At 39.8% G+C, this 9,952-nt stretch overlaps 1 pseudogene; it reads right to left on the bottom strand.

Annotated features, from left to right (window-relative positions):
• Nucleotides 1-7,580, bottom strand: part of LOC105978725 — an 8,709-nt pseudogene extending 1,129 nt beyond the window's left edge.
• Nucleotides 7,581-9,952: the final 2,372 nt, after the last annotated feature.

The following is a 9,952-nucleotide window of genomic DNA, read 5'->3' as shown; positions in this document are numbered from 1 at the left end:
AGGGGGAGTGGGGAGCAAGGAGGGAGGAGGAAAAATGAGCTGACACCAAGGGCTCAAGTGGAAAGCAGGTGTTGTGAGAATGATGAAGTCAACAAATGTACTAATGTGCTGGACACAAATGACGTATGTATGGATTGTGATGAGTTGTATGAGCCCCCTAATAAAATGATTATTTAATTAAAACAAAAAAAAACCAAGCCTCCATAACCATGTGCAATGAACACAACATTCTTGCCCTCAGTCTTTGAAATGAAGTCAGCCCAAATGTAAGCCACGTGCTCTTCAGGGGTGAAGCTGCATCTATCTGGAATGCACTGGGGAGGCTGCTAGAGAGATACAAAGCTGTCAGGTTGAATTATTTTTAGGGAAGTGAGCTCAACATTTTGTGCCCAAAAGCTTTCCCACTCGTTTTCCATTTTTAGGCCCACAGATTACACCATAATGCTCCTGTAGTTCCATTTGAATACATAGTATCTGACTTCCATGTTGAAGGCCATGATGCATTACTGCCTGCTGACTCCACTGTCCAGCTTGAAAAACCCCATGGTTATGAAGGAGGACAAGAAGAGTGGAATGATGATGTCAGTGTACTCTCACTCACACAAAAGAAACTTCTTGATTCCCCCTCAGTGGCGAGTGGGATATATCTTTTTTGTAATTTGTAAACTTTCTCCAAAAGTTCATCAATGTTTTGTTCAAGCAAACGGCCAAGAGCCTGGTAGCACTGGATATTTTTTTCAAAGACATTTTCATAATAATTAAACACAAAAGGCCTTTGCGTCTCCGTGTGTCTCAATCCACCTCTGTCATTGAAGTCGTACTTAAGTTATTTTTTGTAGGCTCCCCTCCTGAGTCATTAGCAGCCAGCTTTCTTTTCATGTGTTCCCATTTCTCAGCTCTAGCTCCATCTCTTACAGTTAATTTGAAACTCGATTTATACTTTTGGCTAGAGTTAAACTCTATGCAATATTTTCTATTACACTCCTACATGTTGGTAATGACATGAGAAGAAGGAAGGGATTTTTTTAAATTAAAAACAGTGACAGCTACAAAGATAGTTGCCGGAAATAGAATAGCAAACAGGGCCTAATCTCTCTCCTCAAGAAGTTTCCAGTTTTAATAGAAGAGGTACACAAGTAAGCCAGCAATTGCAGCCCAGGGTGCAGAGGGAGTTCCTTGGATGGGACACTTAAGAAATTTAGAGTCCAGAAGAGGCAAGATATGAGCTAAGTCCTGAAAGATAAAAAGCCAGTCCAATGGCTTTGAGAAACTAACATGATGAGACTGCAGGTGTGAACTGAGTGCTATCATATGGCGCCTTAAAGGCAATGCTAAGGAGCTGTGGTAGTTACATAATCTGTTATCAATTCGAGACTGAAGAGTGAAAGGGTGGAGTTTAGCCTGTCAATCAGGTTGCAGCTTGATGACCTCATTTGGAGGCACTAAGGAGATAAATAGCACGTTGGAGGTGGGACATACACTCACTCCCTGCAAGACATTATTGACTACGAGCCTGATGGAGCTACACTGCTACAGCCAGAGCCCTGGGAGCTGGAGGAGCCACGTGGAGACCCCAGCCAGTGCTGAGATGCTTCTACTGCCACTGGATCTACAAAACTTTCCAACCACCAGCCTGTGATGTTCCTGCATAAGGTGTCATTGCATATGTTTCATGAGTCTGAAGAGGAATGTATAGCTTGGTATCAGACATATGGACTAATATCAGACTTATGGACTGGATCTGGACTGGGCTGGAAAGTTTTCTCAATATTCAATTGCTCTTGTATATAAAGCACTTTCTTATACACATATAAGTGTCTATAGATTTGTTTCTCTTGTCAACCCAGACTAACACAGGAGCTATTTCATCTTGAAAGCATAAAGAGTCATAAACTAGAGAGTAAGCAACTGATTTCCTGTTTTAAAGCATTTCCTCATCTGCAAGAGGGATCAAGCCTAGATTTATAGAGACTACTTAGTTGCTTTTACAGAGATCCAGGCAAGAAATTAGAGACTGATGGAAGTTTAAGTTTCGGAAACAAAAGGAATATTGGTGCTATTCACAGAGATTCCACATAGAGAATAAAATAAGTATAAGGGAAGGATTTCATTCCGTTTTAGACATTGTGATTTTGAGGAGATTATGGGACATCTAGATGGAAATGAAAAAGAGTGTTGCTTGGTGTTGTGATGATTATCATCAGTTTTAAATTGCTATTGAAGATCCTAATGAAAAGCTAATCAAGTTCTAGTGATTGCCAATTTATCCAGGCTTTTTTTCTCCTTTCAAGCTATTACGTGATTTGAATGAAACGTTGAGAAAAAAGTCATATCAAATGTTTTACATGCTGACAATTTAAACTAATAGATATTTTTAGATGTTGTGTAAGAAAAAAAGCTCTAGGCTAAAAATGATGCTGACATTTAAAGGCTCTCTGTAAACTTCAAAAATGTGTAGCCTTAGACACCAAGGCTAGTACCTCAACTAACATTCTTAAGCATCCAAACTTAAAGTTAAACTAAACTTTCCAATTCTGTTTTCCTTCTTGAGCTTTATTATCTCCAGGCCTATGCTCTTCTAGTATTTTAACTCTTCTAAAGTTGGAGTTTCACTCACCTTGGGTTCAGAATATTTCAGGCGGGCTTGTCCCTTATAAAAGGATCCATTGTCCTTCTCAAAAAGTCCCTCTGATGGCAGAAAGTCTAGGTCTTGTGCCCCATTGAAGACAAATGTTCCCCTGTGTGAGGAACATCAATATAAATCATTTTGATGATCCACCCAACTGTTTTTTCAGCTATGTTTTTGTTTTTGTGTTTATGTCGTACAGGTTGATGGTAAGAAATTGGAGAAATGGTGAAGAGTACAAAAAAAGCAGAATCCTGTCATTATCTTATCATTCACAGATTACCATGGTTAGCACTTAACTATCTTTGTCATCTTCTTCCCTATCCTTATATATCATATAAATATATTGTGTTTTTACAAATTTGAGATCATACCCTATATAATGTTTTATAAACTTAATTTTTATGTGCCATTAATCACAACTACTTTTTAGTATCTTTACCTGTGCTTTTAGAACATGATTTTTCATAGCTGAGTTATCTTATCACATTATATAAATAGTATTTTACCAATCTCCCTTGCTATGGACATTTAGGCAAGTTTCAAGTTTTTATAATATAAATATATGATTTATGAGCATCTCTGAACATAAACCGGTGACCTTCTCTGATTATATCCATAGGAAAACTCACAAATGTTAAATTACTGAGTCAAAGGCTGTGAATATTTTTAAAGCTTTTGATGCACACTGCCAAATACATATTGCCAGAAAGTCTGTACAGATTTATACGCCCACAACTAGTTTATAATACCACCTAGTTCAGAATAAATAACTGGTGTTTTTCCCTGTTACAAATATCATAATAAAGCTCTTTTAATATTTCTATAATTTATTTAAACTGTGAGATTGACCAATGAGATTCTTCACTTTATTCTGAAACTGCAAACACCCATAGGCAGGAAGTCTGGGGGAAAAGCCAATGATTTGCAGAAGTAGGTGCTAGTCCAAGATCTTACAAATTCAGTGTTGATTCTGGCAATTTCCCTGCCCTTGATTTTCTCAGCTTGGGCTCAGGCCTTTGCTAAACTTCTCTATAGTCTCTTCCACTAAGATGAAAAACTGCAACAACAACAACAACAAAAATTATAACTAAAACAATGCTTTTCTTCCCCTGCAAACAGCTTAACAATCTCTGTACATAAAGTAGTAGAATCCAACCTAAGACTGCCTGTCATGGCAGTCTCCTTCAAATGGACTTCCTTTATTTGACACGCTGGAATCTTTTCCTGAGAAGCCTTTTGTGGGCTGAGACAAAGCTAACATTAAAAGTAGTGGGGTCAACAGGCACCTAAATAGTGCGATAGGAACAGACTCCCAAATTTCTACCCCACCTGATGTGATTCACCCTTACTGCTGAACTCCTTAGAACTTGAATGCCAATCATCTGGTTTGTTGTTGTTGTTGTTGTTGTTGTTGTTAGGTTCTGACTCACAGTGACCCTACGTACAATAGCACAAGAGACCGCCTGGTCCTATACCATCCTCACAATTGTTCGTCTGTGAGCCCATTGTTACATTACAGCCACTGTGTCAATCCCATTGTCCAGGGCCTTCCTCTTTTTTGCTGCCCCTCCAGGGACTATTCTCTCGGACAACATGTCCAAAGCACATGAGATGAAGTCTCAACATCCCTGCTTCTAAAGAGCATACGGGCTTTAGATCTTCTAAGAGAGATCTGTTTGTTCTTTTGTCAGGCCAAGGTACTGCCAACATTCTGCATCACAGTCCAAATGTGTCGATTCTTCTTTGGTCTTCCTTATTCAGTGTCAAACTTTCACATGCATATGGGGCAATTGAAAATGTCATGGTTTGGGTCAAGCACGCCTTAGTCTTCAAAATAACATCCTTACTTTTCAACACGTAAAGCGGTCTTCTGCAGGAATTTACCCAATGCGATGCTCCCTCTGATCACGTGACTGCTGCTTTTGTGGTCATTGGGGGTGGATCCAAACAAGATGAAATCCTTGACAGCCTCAATATTTTCTCCATTTACCATGATGTTACGTATTGGTCCAGCAGTGAGGATTTTTGTTTTCTTTACATTGAATTTTAATCCATACTGAAGGCTGCAACCCTTGATGTTTATCAGCAACTCCTCACTTTCAGGAAACAAGGTTGTATCATATACACATTGAAGGTTGTTAATAAGCCTTCCTCTGATTCTGATTCTAGACTCTTCTTCATATAATCCAGCTTCTCTTGGGAATCCTAGGATATCCAATAATCCTAGGAGGAAATTTATTGCTGTGGGCTTCAAGAGCTAAGCCTTATTAGGAGTCCATTTAAACTTGCCTTGCGTGAAGAAGACCAAAGATACAAAAACCACTCTAAAGTGATCTAGAAATAGTCAAGACAAAACCTGTGAGCGATCAAGAAAATTCGACAGGGTTGCCATGAATCCGAATCTACTTGACTGAAACTAGCAACAATGACACTTGAACTTAGTATTTACCTAAAACTCAAGATTTAGGTAAATATTGGGCAGTAAAAGCAAAGATCACTTAACTCCATTTCTTGACCTTTTCTTTGCCATCAACCAAACATATTTTTAGCCATTTTGCTCCTTAGTAGGTTTTCAAAGCCTTTAGACAATTGCCATTGAAATCCTAAGAGGCAATATATCTGTTAAGAAAAATATCTCAGGTAGGTTTGGCTCACGGATTTTGAACAGGATATGTTTTTCTTCTGAAGAAGGAAAGCAAAGTATTCACACACACACACACACACACACAATGAATTCACAAAGTATCTTGTAGATAACAGTGGACTGTATGTATTTGGTCCTAAGCACCTCTGCCCTATTTGCTCAGGACAAGTCATCAGATATGCAATCCCTCAGTGCCTCGTATAATTGTAAGGGAACATAGTCCTGAAATAAAAGTTTGGGGTTTAACACAGACCAGTATCATGATGCTGAGTTTGCTCCAACTCCTGGCATTTCTTCTTCAACTCTAAGACATTGGTAGCCCAGGGAACTCTCTGAAATATTTGTGTGAAGACTTTTTTAACCTTTTAAAATGAATTGTAATATATTACCTAAATGGAGGCACTTCGTCTATACGCAGTGATTTTCAACCTGTTCCACATAGTAGTATCACCCCAATGCCTAGGCTGCACCTCACCAACCAAACCAGTATTTCCAAACGTAAGGCCCAGGCCTCAGTCATTTTTATTTGAAGACTTCCCAGGTGATTCCAATATGTAGTCCAGGCTGGGACCCATTAATAATTCAGGCAATTATTATGTACACTGGAGCTTATTGTGTTTCTGTTTAACTCAAAAGCCAGAAATTATTGGAATAATTAATTAATTGACTCAGCCTGGAAAGATCCCACAAATCAGAGGTCTTGGCTTCTTTGGGGTCTATCAGTGGTCATGTATGGCATAGCTCAGTCTGAATCCTCGATCCCCGGGTTGGGAGTCCACAGGACTTCTCAGAGCATCTTCTTTCTTTCTCTGAGCCTGTTACCACACCACTTAGGTCAGAATTCGCGAAGAGGCCCAGAACAATCTCTCCTATCGAAAGACTACAGTCGGTTAAGGGGAATGGGTATTAATTAATAGAATTTCTGGGTTCTTTTGGGTCTGTGACGCCTTATCTAAAGTGTTATAAAAGCAGACCTTTAAAGTACTAGACCAAATCCTTGGGGAGAAAACAAGTACCCACTAGAAGCCCTCCAGTTTGTCACCTGGTTTCTTCCTGGCATACCCAGGTGCCTAGGTTCCCCCCCAAAAAAGCATCTGAATTATCTTGTTAGGCTTTTTCTCGTGAACAATTCATAGGTAGGATCCACTAATGGCAGCAGGGCCATGATTTTTATAAAGTTGGCCTCCCAAATTCAAGGCCAAATTTTAGATTTTTATGTCAGTTGTTTTTTAACTTAAAAATGACTACAGTTACAGCTACCCATTTAGGAAGTAGATAAGTGTTGCAGTAGCACTGAGTATATTGTATACAATGATTGTCCAGCAAAATTTCCTTGTGCGGTTTCAGACAACAGACTCCAGAATGTGACCCTATAGATTAGAACAACCCTTTTCCTACTGAGCTTTGGCTAAAGAGGAAGCTTAAAAGCATATTTTTAGTTTTATCTCTTTATCTCAGGCATTACAAAACAGTAAAAATCTGCTTAACCTTAAAAACATAATAATAACCTTCACTTTCCTCCAAGAGTCACTGAAGCCAGATTTTTAGTTGAACTATGCCTGGGCTGCAGTTCTGTCTAGGCCATTCTGGTTTTACTTTTCTTCTCTCTGGCTTTGTTTGCACACTGAGCAAGTGGGTCTCCCCACTGCACCCTCTCGTTTGATCTTTACATAAACTCTAAATCACCTGACAAAATAATCCATTTGACAAATTAATCCAGCTTCTGGTCATTTGCCTATTAGGCCCATGTGCTAAATTGCATTATCGCTGGGACTGCATTGTGCTCCCACAGTGGTAGCTTGATAAAATTACAGCTCAGTTCAGATCTCAACAACATGGAAAGAGGTTTGCAGGGTTTGTTTACAAGGAAGGATGCCATATGCTATTCTAAGGAGGACAAAAAACATATATGCTAATTATGAAGGAAGAAATGAGATCAGGAAAAACAGAATTGTTGCTGACCTACTAAGTTAACCGGCAGGCTGTTTTCTGTGCAAAGGGAATGAGTGTGGTGCCACCGTCTCCCTGTGCTATCTAATTTGCTGAATTAACACAGTAAAGGCTAAACAGCAAGAAAAAGCCAATATCTGGTAGTCATATACTGTATTGTAGGTATATTAATTCACATTCAAGTCCAGATGCTGTTCTAGTCCAAATAAGGTTAGATATAAAATAAAGCAATAATTTTTTTAAAAAATCTGTGTTCACGAACTACCTGAACTGAGTAATTACCTTGATGAAATCAACGAAGGTTTTCCTCCTGTGCTTGGTGCTACCTGAACTTGCTGTTCTTCTCCGGGGATTCATCTTCACACCAGCACTTGCTGCTGGGCGAAATGTTAAGTTCAGTCAAGCATCCTTCTCCAAAAAACTGCTGGTGTCTCAATTCAACTCTTCAGGTTTATGTGTGTGTGCGCGCGTGGGTGGTGGGGGCTGGGGGGAGGAGGGGTTCTTCTTCTTCCTTCCTCCAGCTGCTTTGTGATTATAGATAAAGCTTTGTTTGAGGAGGGGGACAAAATACAGTTTTTGTATCTGACAATACATTGGCAGGAAGTGTTGGCACAGCGTGCTGTGCTTTAAAACAGAGTTTTAATACCAAGACACCTTCTTCTAGACTATACACACCACTCAAGTCTCTTCTAGCTTCAGACTCCCTCCAGAAATAAAATTCCAGCAATATGTGTAACTACCCTTAAATAACTTGGGTCCCCACAAGTCAGGGTCTGTAGTGGCAAGGAATAACAAGGGCCAGTGCTCAGGAGCATTGTAACATAGGCAAATAGGCAAATCGTTTTGGATGTAGAACAAGGAAAACAGCAGCTAGCTGTGATGGTTAACTTTATGCGTGGATTTGCTTGGGCTATGGTGCCCAATTGTTTAGTCAAACACTAATCTAGATGTTGCCATGAAGACTTTGTATAGATGTAATTGAAATTTATAATCAACTGAGCCCAAGTAAAGATTGCCCTCAGTAATGTGGATGAGCCTAATCAATTGAAGGTGGTTCAAAGCAAAATCTGAGGTTCCCCAGAGAAGAAAAGAAAATAACATAGAAACCCTGCTGAAATTTCAAGTCTGCCACTTGACCTACAAAATTTGCACTTTCCAGCTCCTACTATCATATATAAGCACTTAGCTGCTAATTGCAAGGTCAGTGGTTCAAACCCATCATTGGCTCCACAAAAAAATGGTGTGTTCCCATAAAGATTAGAGCCTAGGACACCCTATGGGGCAGTTCTACTCTGTCATATAGGAACACTGCGTAATGGAATTGACTAAAGGGTGGATAACAAATGTGTGTGTGTGTGTTATGTAAAAGAACATATTCTCTCTAGAGAACCTAGACTAATACACTAGCCTTTGGCAAATGGCTCCTCATGAGGCAAAGCTTCTGAGTGCCAATGTCATATTTATTTACTTTAACCTACTATTACAAGAATTCCCAAGGGACAAATACCTATCATTCAATCCTGGGTTTTTCAGAAGATACAAAGCTATCTCCTTAGATTTCAATATTTTACCCTCTAAGATGTCAAGAAGGTATTTATGTTTGGAACCACATAAACCACTTCAAATCCTATTAGTTGTGTGGCACAAATAAGTCTCAGCCTCCGTTTCCATTATCTTCAAAATGGGTATAATGATTTTGCAGCAGCCTCGGTGTTTGAGAAGGTTTTATCTGGTGGTCCAGTGGTAGAATTTCCACCTTCCATGCAGGAGCGCTGGGTTCAATACACCTCATGCAGCCTCTACTGATCAATCAGCAAAGGCATGCATGTGAGCATAACACTGGATAGGTTTCAGCGGAGCTTCAAGACGAAGACAGACTAGGAAAACAATCTGGCCATCTGCTTGTGAAAACTAGACAATACAAACCTTGTGATTTATGAGTAGTTTGGGGGGAATGCAGGACTGAGCAGTGTTTCATTCCATTGTGCATGGAATTCTCAAGAGTCAGGGAATAGTGGGCAGATGTTAGCAATTGTACCCACCACATACCCACTGCCACCGAGTCCATTCCTCTCAAAGAGATCGTATACCAGGTTTCCACGGGAATCGATCTTGACTGGAGCAGAGATTCTCATCTTTTCCCTTGGGGTGCCGAATGGGTTTGAACAGCGCCACGAGCATTCCTTTGACCACAATAAAAAACCAAAACCCAGCTCACTGCCATCAAGTCAATCAACTCATCGTCACCCGGTAGGGCAGAGAGAACCGCTCTTGCGGATTTCTGCATCTTAGCTGTATATGGGAGAAGAATACCTTACCGTTCTTCCATAGAGCCACTTGTAGTTTCAAACTTCTGACCTTACAGTTAGCCACCCAATTTGTAAACACTATGCCACTAGGGCCCTTAACAACAGTAAGAAGGAGGACATAAAACCTGTCAGGCTCTCTCTCTCCAAAAAGAGAAAAAATAGTGAAAAGAACCATTTTCTTCATGCTGGCAAATCCAGTGTATGGTGTCTCCTGCTGTGAAATTTTCCATAAATTCAGCAGTACATAAGAAATGAAATGCAGAACAATACGGTTATGGTAGGTGAAAACAAACACAGAGACATAGTTTTGTTTGTTTGTCTGTTTTGCTGTCTACCAAAATAGGTATTGCCACAAAGTCATAGTTCTAGGCTGTTTTGCCCTAGTAGGGTCTTCTTTCTTTTCAGACTACAAGCAATCAT

Source organism: Echinops telfairi, unplaced genomic scaffold (genome assembly GCF_000313985.2).
Source record: "Echinops telfairi isolate 266 unplaced genomic scaffold, ASM31398v2 ScPeMD7_4;HRSCAF=17, whole genome shotgun sequence".
In the NCBI taxonomy this organism is placed as follows: domain Eukaryota; kingdom Metazoa; phylum Chordata; class Mammalia; order Afrosoricida; family Tenrecidae; genus Echinops; species Echinops telfairi.
The sequence above is the reverse complement of the archived record's forward strand: the minus strand, read 5'-3'. Positions and strand labels throughout refer to the sequence as shown.